Below are 12,698 nucleotides of genomic sequence, written 5' to 3'. Positions count from 1 at the left end.
TAATAGTTTTAAGTTTCAGGTTTGTAATACTTTACATGTTATCTTTCCATGGGAGCAGACTATAATGCCAATTGTGTTTAAGTTTTATTTACAGTATCCTGGTATCATGGTTCCACTTAGCATGTTCTTCACACAGTTAGCAAGTTGCAGCATCATTGATTTTAGAGAGAGTTTCCAGTATTCTACTGGCCTGGTGCATAGTGCCCTCTGGCACTATGGAACAGTGCCAGTTTGGAGGTGCTATCCATTGCACTCTTAGCTATACTGAGTTATTATTGGCTGCTGCAGGAGCTTGAAACTGCAACGTAGTTTTTATCAACTTCAGGAGCAGAACCAGAGGCTGATATAGTAAATATTTCTAATTGAGGGGTCAGTGACCAGCCTAGCCAATAACTCACATGGAGAGGCAACCTGTAATGATTCAAGGCCTGGTTTGAATGTACAGGAGAGTTTGACAATGTTAAAGCTTATTCCTTGTTTTTATATACTTTGAGCAATTTAATGTGATGCATCATATATTAAATCACTGTTTACTTATACAATTTTACCATGAAGATAATAGGAAGTATTTTACTTTAGTAATAGAGAGAAAAACTATTTTTCATTGTTAAAATGAAAACAGAAGACTCCCATTAGAATCAAGATAATTTTTTATTACCATTTATTTAAATATGAATCTTGTGGTGGCCTTCAGACAGGTTTTATTATAATGAAGTTATTCTTTGCTACCAATACTAATCCAAGTTTTAGTTAACAATGACTTACAGAATTAGAATTATTTAAACGTTTTCAGTTTGGAAGATGTTTTACAAACTATAATTGACTACAACCACACTGACTAGTTACTTTATGTTTAAATAAACTTATTAAATTACAATTACTAACCAAAGAAATTTATATATTTGAGAGCGCATATCTACAATTTTTCATCTTTAGTTTAATTTTATCAATGTAAACTTATAATTTTTATTACTCAAAAGACCCTGTACATACAATGTCAATTTATTTAATGGGCACTTCATAAACTTATGGAGATTACACCCAAGCTAAACAAAATTGAAACTACTATAGTTCATGTAAGGAATGTTCTTTTCTTTTTCTTTACAGGAAGCTAAAACTTTTTCTTTGTTTAAGTTATGAAAATGAATAATTTTTAGAAGCATACTGACTACCAGGTTTCAAAACACATTACACAATTACTTAATTTGTTTAATTATAATCCAGGAAAGATCTCTCCATAGTTTCTATGGGCTTTTCTTTACTTACTGAAATTTGTTAACAGAGCCAGTAATTACCCTTATTTTATGACTATTAAAAGGTTTAAACTGGGAAATTACAGGGCAACTGATTCTTAATTTCCCAGCCTAGTAGATAGGTTTAATCTGCTACACCTAGTTCTGTCCTCAAAGCTCTTGCAAAGAGGAGGCCCTTTCCCAATAGTTTCTATAATCAGATTTTTATATGATTTTTCCATCCTGCTTAGTTTAATTTTGGCTTCAAGGGTATTTATTCACATATATAACTGCATATTTAATTTTTAACAATTTGAGCAAATAAGCAGACATGAATAGTTTGACACAAAAACATAATTTTAGTTACTTAAAACTTCTATTTTTCACAAAAAAAGTGTGACCGCAAAACATTTCAGACTCCTGAAACTTTTTTTGATTTGCACTATGACTGTGCAGTTTTGCACAAGAATTTTCTTTTTTACTAATGGCTTGTAACCAAAATGTTCCCAATGCTTTAGCACCATTTTCTTTTGTTTCAGAACTTTATATTTTACTTTGAATTTCGCAGAATTTCAGATAAGCAACAAGATTAATTTTATGTATATTTCCTTAGGCTATTTGAAGCCTCAGGGACACAAGACTGGTTTCTCTCATGAATTGCCACTCTTAGGAACACTGACACTTAAAGCAGGAGACTTCCTTTATTCTCCCCTCCCCCCAGGTCTTGGAGATAATAAAACTCCAGTGGTAGTTTAATTTTAAGGGCTAAGAATTCCACCAGGCAGTAATTTAGTTTACACTTGGATTCATGAGAAAGCAGGGTTACTAATACCAGGATAGGAGACAGGGATGTCCCAGTTCTTCTCTGGACTGTAGGGGCAGAAGCTATTATGAAATAACTAGGCAAAGGCAAGGGAAGGGGTGAGGCTAGGCTTGAAGTAACCATAACCGAAGGTAACATTAGTTTAGAATTTACACTTACAGTAAGAGTTTCAGGCTAAATTCACTCAGTTTCAATTTCAGCTATTATCTTTCCACTGTTTTATAATATAAATGCATTTATAAATGATTTTAACTCTTAGTTACAGTTTTTATTAATTTTTTTAAACCTGTTAATTTTATAACACTTTTAAACACCTTTCATTCAACTTATAACATATTAAATGAACTTAACTATTACTTTTATTTCTTTTAAGGTAAAAGAACAAATCTCTTGCAGTTAGTTTGAAATAAAAAGCTACTCTTCAGGATTTGATTTCTAGAACATTGTTCTTTTAAAAGAGATAAGACCTTTTCTTTTTCAAACACTGAGGAAATGATGAGGTTAAAACACAAGAAGCTATTTTGATAAGACAGACTTTCTTTGTATATTGATTATTCAGGAAAGTTTTACTAAAAGAGACTAATGACTTGAGAGACTTTGAGAAAGAAAAACATTTTTAATTTTGCATCAGTATACTACTTGATACTAAACCTTTTTAAAACTTTATAGACAGACCCATCAAATCTTACTCAATTTTAATCATAAAAATTTCTCTTCCACAAACCTTCCACACTTTCAGCACTCATTCAGGTTTTGTCCTACACTCTACTGTTCCCAATAATCAATCATTTTATCTTAGGACAAAATCGTCTCTTGTTTCCCTAACAATAAAAACACATTCTATACATTCCACATATGTAAATTACCAGGCAAACCTCTTACAATGTATAATTACCATCAACATTAAACTTTTCTTCACTCTAAACTTAGTAGCATGCAATACCAAGAACAGTCTTCTAGGAGCAAGTTGGCAGGGGAGGCTGACCGCTGACAAGTTTCCTATTATAAAATTACCTTTTATTATTATTATCATTCATTTAGGTTTTGTTTAATAATGGCTTTTTGGAATTAGCCCTTTAAACACTTTAATTTGAACAATGCTTCATTAAACTTCTTATAATTATTTATAACCATATAGACTATAATTATACTACTGTAAGACAAATTTTATTTTCACAGAACATATTTTATCCCTTAAAATTACCACAATATCTTCTACAATTCACCACATGCATTTAAGTTTCATGAGTTTATGAAAATTAGCCATCCTATTTTAGGGCAAAACACACCTTCTTGGAAAACCCATTAAATTTCAGTTAGCATTCCCACAAACTTTTAACTTTCTTTAATATTCATTTAAGTTTCACATCTTTCATTTTATTCTGTGAAGAAAAATAAACTATTCATTTCAATTTAGGTAAGAACTATTCTTTAATGAAAAGACAGTAATTTTGTTTTGACTTACAATTTTTTGTCATTGTAGAAATCCCATTAACATTCAAACTTATGTATTAATATAAGCACTTATTTAATATTTGTCCATTTGAATAGAGCTCTTTTTAAAAATCTTTATTTATTAATTTATATCACCATCCGGAGGTATCAAAATACACACTGACATTGAACAAACAGACAAACATAAAACAACTACAACACATTAGCAGAAACATACAGTTTACAATTGACTCATAATTTTTCACAAATTACACAGAACAGAAATACAAAAAGACAAACAATTAAGACAGACAAAGAGACAAACCAGACAACCTGATCCAGGGTCAAGAGCGATGTCTCGCTCTGATGGGTGGGTGGGATCTATTTGCTGCATCCAGCAGATCCACTTCCCCACAATCCACAGACTCTGCAGAGGTTTTCCAGAAAACAGACTCACCTAGGGATGTCCGGTTTACTGATCCTGTGCCCAGGAACTCCTGACGCTCTCCAGATAGAATTTAGGTGAAGACAAGTTCCAGGGCCGGGCAGTGTCTGGGGTGGAGGAATGTTTCTCTGAGGCCTTCCCCTAGACTGCCGTTCCACCCCAGAATGTACCAGTCTCCCTGAGTCTGAGGAGATCAACCCTGCTGGAGTGGGGGATGTTGTCGATCAGTCTTGCTGGGGCCTCCAAATGTTATAAATCAGTGATATTGACCAGACTCAGACTTTGAATAAAGTTCCAGTCGAGAGCTTTATTAGCTGCGTGGCAACTGCCTCATCCTACGCAGAGGAGAAAGCAGCCCCAAGTCTCAGGGAAGAGGTGTTTATATAGCTTTTCAGAGGGCGGAGGGGGGGGGGTTTACTAGTAAGCGAGCAAGCAAGCAGGCACAGAAGCGGAACACCGCGGGTAGCTGAAGATAGCGTATCTATTTTTTCTTTTTAAAAGCCCTTTCTTGTGAGCAGCCCCATGTTATTTATTGGCAATTTTCTTGGGAGCAGCCCTAAGTTATTTATTGGCACTCTTCTTGGGAGCAGCCCTAAGTTATTTATTTATCTGAAGGCACTTGCAATTCCTATTTCCTAATGTAGTTCTATTCCTATTTTCCCAATGTGGCCTTACCCTTACATGATGTGTGTGCATGTGTGTTTTAAGGAGACGGAGAACAAATAAGTCCTAACATTTATATATTCAAATGTATAAGTTCTAAGTTTACATTCATATTTGAATTTGAAGAACTTGGGACAGAAGCCTTTGGAAAGGCCAACATGTAGAAAAATGCCTTAAGAATAAGAAAATATATCCTTTATTAATTTTTTACATTTAATTTTTAATTATTTTTAATAAGGGTAGTTAATACAAATACATAGTTTTGGAATCAAATTGGAAAAGCCTTCTAAAGGAAAATAAATATTATTCCTGTTTTCCCTTAGAATATCATTTATTTTTGAGTCGATGTTTGAGACAAGAGCTGTGACAAATACTTCATATTCCTAACGGGGGACTGGCTCAGAGTTGCCCAAGCGATCTTTACAAGCGCGCACAGGGCACCGAGGGAGCGCTCGGCGCGGGGGCTAGCGGGTGCACCTGGAGGAGCGCACCCGGGGGCTTGGACTCTGGGCCTCAGGGCGCCCATTCCAGCGGTCTTCCTTGGGGCGGGGCCGCCTTTGTCCTCAGTGCGTCCTCTGCAGCGGCTGGAAGTGGTGGGACTTTGGGGGAAGTGGAGGCCCCCTAGGGGGCTGGCGGGCCCGCTGGCCTGACGGGATCCGGCGGCCCCGAGGGGACAGTCTCAGCCCCCAAGCCGCCTCTGCCCCCCTGTCCTGTAATAAGCCGGGATCTCGTGGCCTCCCCAGGCGGGCCACGTGTGGCCTTTGATCTGGAGGTTAGTTAGAGGCATGCCGGCCCCCGGGAGGTGCGTACATTCTCTCTCCTATGTCGGGCCGGCAGGAAACTCGTCCTTGGGAGGGAAAGCGACTGGGCCAAGGTCCGTCACCACGTGACCCTCTCAGCGGGGCCAAGACCTGGCGGGATCGCAGCATCGTTTCCTGAGGTCTCCCGGGTGCCAGGTTCCAGAGCTTGGATTAGGCTCTGAACCCCTCCCTTACGCCTCCCACCCCGAGTCTGCAGGAAGACGTCACAGAGGAGGCACCTCCAGTTGATGGAGCCGAGTGTCAGAAAGTCCTCAGGACCTGTGGGGCCCTGGGAGCCCAGGCTGGTGTGAGCAGAAGGAAAAGTGACCCACAGACATGGGAGCCAGCCGTGAGTGCACACTGGAGGTTCCAGTGCTGGGTGCCAGGGACAGGGTGGTGAACAAGGGCTGGGACTGGGGGAGGAGGAGATCCGGGCCTGGACACAGTCATTACCTAGGATGATCACAGCCCGGAGAAGGCACCCTTACCCGGCCCAGGGCAGAGGTGATGGTAAGGGATTTAGGATGGGGGGCCACTTCATTTGTTTTTCAGCCTAGTTTCCTGGTTCCAGCCCTGTGTTGGGCAATGCTGAGCATCCAGTTGGGAAGCACATCTGGTCTCTGCTCTGGGAAGCACAGTGGCTAGTAGCTTCCATCTTAACTTCAACCTGGCATGAGGGGAAGCAGGGCAGACTGGAAATCACAATGCTGTTAGTGGGGACTGGCTTCTTTCCATCCAGGTCAGATTGTAGATCTAGCCTAGGACCAAGAACCACCTCCAACAGGGAGGAAGCTGAGGGAAACTGTGCCAGCCTCTCCAGGAAATTACCAGCCAAGCTGCAAAGATTGGTGATTGTCCTAATTTGGTGGCACAAGTTGCCCCAGCAGCTGTTCTGTGGCTGGAATTGGAAGCTCCATTTCCCAAGAACAGGGGAGATGGAGATGGTTGGCTACAGATTTTGGCTACTGATTGGTAGACTTGGCAGGCTAAGGTATAACCCTAGGAAGAGCTGGGGTGTGAATCTGTCCAAGTCAGAAAGAGGCCAGTGGATGCCATTTTCACTCCATCCCCAGCCTAAGAAAAAGCCAGGGCCGAGAATCACAGTTATGGTAGGAACCAGTTTCTTTCACCCAGATTGACCTGTAGCCCTAGACTAGGCTTCAGCTCCACCTCTGGCAGGGAGGAGGCTGGAAATCCCTGCACCACCATATCAAGGTAACTTCAGGTACCTTTATCTGGCAGACTGAATAATCGGAAGTCTACTGGGGCAACTGTGTTCATTGTGGAATTGCACTGCATAGGTTCTGCTCACATCTGCAGCTCCATCCCTATCCCAGGCAGGGGAGAAAGGGGCATGAAGCTTCATCAGTCTCTCTGGGCAACTACAGTCCATAGACCTGCATGACTTGGATTATTCCACAGAGATATGACTTTGTCCTACCCCTGGCAAAGGAGAAAGTTGGGAGAAGCTTCAACAGTCCCTGGGACAATAAAGGTAACTTGAGATCCCACAGCTTATAGAACTAATTACATCATTGACTCCTACTGCACAACCTGCAAGGGAGAAAGGGCAGGAAGCACTAAACTAAAGAGAAAAATTGCACCCAGAATAAATACTCTAGTAAGCCAGATGCCAAGACACCAACATAAAATTACAACCCATACCAAGAAACAGGAAGATATGGCCCAGTTAAAGGAAAAGATAAGCTTCCAGGTGACATAAAGGAGTTGAGACAACTAATCATAGATGTTCAAACAAATCTCCTTAATAAATTCAATGAGATGGCTAAAGATAGTAAGGATCTTAAGAACACACTGGATGAGGACAAAGAAAAATTTGAAAGCATACATAGAAAAATAGGAGACCTTATGGAAATGAAAGGTGCAATAAATGAAATTTTTAAGATTGGAATTGTGCAAGGAGTGCCCTGCCACTCAGGAGTGTCCCCCGCGTAGGGGAGCACCACTCGCAATGAGTGTACCCCAGAAGGAGAGCTGCCCAGCACGAAAGAAAGTGCAGGCTGCCCAGGAATGGGGCCACACACACGGAGAGCAGACACAACAAGATGACGCAACCGAACGAAACACAGATTCCCGTGCCGCTAACAACAGAAGCAGACAAAGAAGATGCAGCAAATAGACACAGAGAACAGACAACTGGGGTGGGTGGGGAAGGGGAGAGAAATAAATAAATCTTTTTTTTAAAAAAAGAAGAAGGAATAGAAAAGCAAAGTAGGGAAACGGACTTTGGCCCAGTGGTTAGGGCATCCGTCTACCATATGGGAGGTCCGCGGTTCAAACCCCGGGCCTCCTTGACCCGTGTGGAGCTGGCCATGCGCAGCGCTGATGCGCGCAAGGAGTGCTGTGCCACGCAAGGGTGTCCCCTGCGTGGGGGAGCCCCACGCACAAGGAGTGCGCCCATGAGGAAAGCCGCCCAGCGTGAAAAGAAAGAGCAGCCTGCCCAGGAATGGCGCCGCCCACACTTCCCGTGCCACTGACGACAACAGAAGCAGACAAAGAAACAAGACGCAACAAATAGACACCAAGAACAGACAACCAGGGGAGGGGGGGAAATTAAATAAATAAATAAATCTTTAAAAAAAAAAAAAAAGAAAAGAAAAGTAAAGCATAGTAAGATTTCAGAGAGACCACGACATAGAGGTTGGATGCCTGATGATTTTTCAGGACTGGCAAGTCTTAATTCTAGTTCCTTCCATTGTATTACATGAGATTTAATATTAATTTTTCCAATATTGTTTAACAGCCTACTTTTTTATATACATACTTTTAATTTTTTTAAAGATACCTAGATTACATAAATGTTACATAAAAATTATAGGGGATATCCAAATGTCCTGCTCTATACCTCCCACATTTTCCCACATTGACAACATCCTTCATTAGTGTTGTACATGTGTTTCAATTGATGAACACATTTTGGAGCATTGCCACTAAGTGTGGATTATAGTTTACATTGTAGTTTACACTATCTCCTACACAATTTTGTAAATTATGACAAGATGTATAATGGTCTGCATCTGTCATTGCAATCCCTGAGTCGTGAAAGTGCCCCCATATTACACCTATTTTTACCTCTCCCTCCCTTCAGAATGGCTAGTGGCCACTGCCTCCACATCGGTGATAGAAGTTCTATCAATAAATCTACAGTAGAATAATGGTAAGTCTTCTGTAGTCCACTTTTCATTCCCAAATGCTGAGGATTCTAGGATAGTAATGCCCACTTTGCCTCTAATTGAAAGAGGGCTTAGATCCCATGGGCAGATGATGGGATTCTCTTGCTTGCAGGTTCAGACTCTCTCTGTTCCATAGAATGTGTGTTGTCCATCATCATCTCCTTGTTAGTTGTCCTGGGTGAGTCCAATGAACTGGAGAGAAGGTGTTTCAACTCTGTTGAGATTCAGGGCCCAACTGACAAATGGACAGCCTAAAGACTTAAGTCTCTTGGACATGCACCTATCAACTCTTGCACTAACAATAGATTCAAATAGAAGAGGCAGAAGAGCCAAGTGTAGGGAAACTATTTTATGTCAGGAGATTTGATAGGTGCAAGAGGTATTTTGTTAAATAAGAAGTGTATGGTTCCTGCCCTCAGAAATCTTACATTTGGTTACCCTCTTACAGTATATTCTTTTTTAATGTGTATATTTGAGTGGTTGTATTTCTTGCAATCCAATAATCCTTTATATGTACTTTCCTAAATTAATAACATATCCCAAACCAAACATATATTTCTTACCATGCCTGGTCCTCCAGAAAGCTTGAAGGAATCCCTTTAACATTTCTGGTAAGACAGGTACACTAGTAACAAACTCCCTTAAGTTTTTGCTTCTCTGGATTGGGTTTGCGAATGCACTAAGCCAGGGCATCCTTCTTTCAAGGAATATCTCCATGCCCCCAGGTGGGAGGCAGCTAAGAAGCATCAAGTTTCACAACCAGGGCCAGACTCAGCTGCACCCATTGCTAGGATCCCAGCTACTCACAGAGGGTCCTCCCAGGGCCATTCTGACAACTGTGCTGATACTAACGGGTCTTGGCTTGCCTTGAGTTCTTCATTAGCTCTGGGCATGATCCTCACCTGGTTGGGAAGGCTCCAGCCTTGTGCCCAGATATCTATTACACGTAATCCAGACATATATGTCTCCATATCTGTCTCTTTCTCACTCCTGTCCAATGGTTTGAACATCTCTCTCTCCTTGTCATTATCCCCCCCCCCCATCATCACCATAATCACACATCAACTTCTCTTTCCTGTCATCTGTTTTGGCTGGGATGGAGAAGACGATGGGGCCAGAAAGACACAAGGCCTTGTGTGGGGCAGAACCTGGAAATCTGAGGTTTTAGCATGGGGACAGAGAAATCAGAACAGGCACTTTTGAAATCCACTCCCTGTAAAAGCCTTGGGCAAGCTTCATGGTCACCTGGTGGCAATATAAGCCATTTGGTATGACTGCATTTTCCTGGTGTGAGGGTCTGTCAGAGACTGAATCTTGTACTCTACAGAAGAATCAGCATACCTATGGTTGACTCCATTAAATAAGAGGACCTTTTGAAGGTCCTATTATTAGTTAAAGTGTGGACTCATTTGTGAGTAGGCTCTTTAAAAATCCCATTTAGGTGAGTTCAAATTAAATTAGGGTGGGCCTTAATCCATATGGCTGAGGTCCTTACAGACAAAGGAACTTGGACATAGAGACAAAAGTCAGAAACCAGGAGAAACTAGAGAGAGAGAAAAAAGGATTGTCATGTGATGGAGACAGAAATGCATCTACAAACCAAAACAGAATATTACAGACTCTAGGAGAAGACAAGCACTGCCTACACCTTGAATTTAGACTTCTAGCCTCCAAACCTGTGAGCCAAAACATTTCTGTAATTTAAGCCAACCAGTGTTCTTGGGGCAGAATCCCAGCTGGGACATCTCAGCCCTGCCCCAAGAGCATCACATCTGAAGTTTCTGTAAATACAGGTATCAGAAGATGGGGATTTTGTGGGCAGTGAAGTTTTAACATTTGGGAGATACCACCTTAATGAACATGTACAGATGCCTGCAACCCCACTTGCCATAGGCAAGAGCATCTTAATCTTCACAACCAACCTTAATTGTCAAGGTGTCCCTCCCCTCACATTACAGTTCAACAACACCCACAGTGTGACCATTTGAAATGATTTTATGAATCCTAAAAAGAGCAAGATTATGTTTTTAAACTAATCTACTCCTGTGGGTGTGATACCTTTTGATTACATTAAATTCTACTAAGGGCCCTTAGATTAAATTACTTGGTAAGATTGCTTCAGTGCTTTTGATTGGACTATTTAAGTGAGGCCTGACTCAGACTGCATCTCTGCCCACTTCCTGAGTCTGATATAAATGGAAACACAGAGATAGATACGCAGACATATGACAAGTATTTTGCATTATTTGATCCTGCCATGAGAGACTGAGGGAGGAGGCCCAGGAAGAGACAAGCCCTATACCAGGTTTGCCTGCAGCTGCAGAAAGACAGAGACCTTGGCACAGATCAGGGGCCTTCATGTTTCACCTCTTGGCAGCTGACTTTGGTGAGAAAGCACCTGATATGGTGCCTCAAGATGGACTTTTCATGGTCTTGTAGGCTTTTCACCCAAACAAATCCCCTAATAAAAGCCAGCCCATTTCTGGTACTTTGCATTGGCAGGCCTTTGGCAAAGCAAAACAGACAGCCTATGGGCCTGGCCCAGCCCCGTTCTCATGCTGTCCGCCAATCTGGCTGCTCTCCCCACCACCCCTCTCCGGCCACCTGCACAATTCCCAGTGACTTGCTGTGCTGTCCTTTCCTCCAGGAAGACTGCCTTGATGTGTCCCTTCTGGAGCGGGTGACTTTCTATGTTCCCATAACACCTTTTAATGTCTCTGTGTCAGCATTTACCACTGTACCTCCCCTCCTCTCCCCCACTGTCAGCTCCAACAGCATAGACAGTGCCTGATACCCTGTTCCCTGGTGCCAGGCACCCAGAAGGCACTCAGTTTGCTGAGTGACTGCAAAACTTTGAGGCAGTGGAAAGAAAACAGATTTAGAAGGTGTACCCAGCACCACCTCTGAGCTGTAGACCATCAGGCTCACTGCATGCCTTAAATAGGCCAAGGCCATGCCCACTTCAGGGCCCTCTACCTGCAGGGCTATTCCCTGTAACTCACCCACCTCCTCAGGCTCTTCTGTAAGGCACAGACCTTGGGGTCAGAGTACCTGAGGTTGAAACCCACAGCTGCAGCAAATCACAGTCTTGTGTCAGGATCCAGCCCGTTTTCTTGAAGGCAAAAAGAAGCCAGTGATTCCAATCAGGAGCGTGTGTTGGGGGATAAAGAAGGGGAGCTGAAAGCTCCTAAAGAGCTTTGACTAGGGAGGTCCCCTCCACCAGTGAGCAGGCCAGGGGACAAGGCCCTGCTTGGGAAGAGGAATGGGGCAGAGCAGTGAACTTGAGCCCACATCGCAGGCTGGGCCTGCTCCCTTAGAGTCGTAGGACTTGATGCTGCTGCTGCCTGCTCACCGATCAATGTGCAGCAAGATCAGGGAGGGCACACATGACACCCCAGGTGTGGACTGTGGGGCTGGGGTCAGAGGAGGAGAGGACACCTGGGGAGTGAGCAGGTGGAACTGAGGAAGATGCTGGAGGCAGCTCTGCTGCTGGCAGTAGCACCCACTCTTCTCAGCACCTGCCCACGGACTCATATATGAACACAGGGGAAGATGCCAAGCTGATGACAAGGGGATCCCCAAGGTTCCAGGACCATGCATGGCTGGGGACAGTCCAGCACCACCTTGAAAAGACAAGCCTGGGGTCAGAGGGGCTCTGGGCATCTGGAAATGGGCTGAGCATCTCCCTGGAGTAGAAGCGCACAAGGAGAGAGGCCTCAGTCTCTTCCTCAGCACTTTGGGGTGTTTAGAGTGTGTGGTCCACAATGGTAGCACAGACTCAGGGAAGTGCCCATTCAGCCTGGTCCTTCTGTGATGACCCACTGCTCTTCCAGGGGCCCAGGAGAGCCGCTGCCTTGAGGAGTGTCAAAGTGTATGATCACTTTTGTGGATATCCCACCAAGAGCTGCAGTGCTAATGCTGGCCAGCAGGGGTCAGGCAACCTCATCACCAGCTGTGCCCACTGTGCCTGCTGAGACCTTGGAGACTGAGAGTCATCCAGAGGACTTTCTGGCCATCCACCTGCCTCAGACACAACATGCACCTCCTGTCATTAGCTTCCATCCTCAAATTCTGAGCTGGCAGAGTCTGTTAAATGGCTCCAGAGGT

Source organism: Dasypus novemcinctus, chromosome 30, assembly GCF_030445035.2.
Source record: "Dasypus novemcinctus isolate mDasNov1 chromosome 30, mDasNov1.1.hap2, whole genome shotgun sequence".
NCBI classification, from domain to species: domain Eukaryota; kingdom Metazoa; phylum Chordata; class Mammalia; order Cingulata; family Dasypodidae; genus Dasypus; species Dasypus novemcinctus.
Note: the sequence above shows the minus strand (reverse complement) of the source record.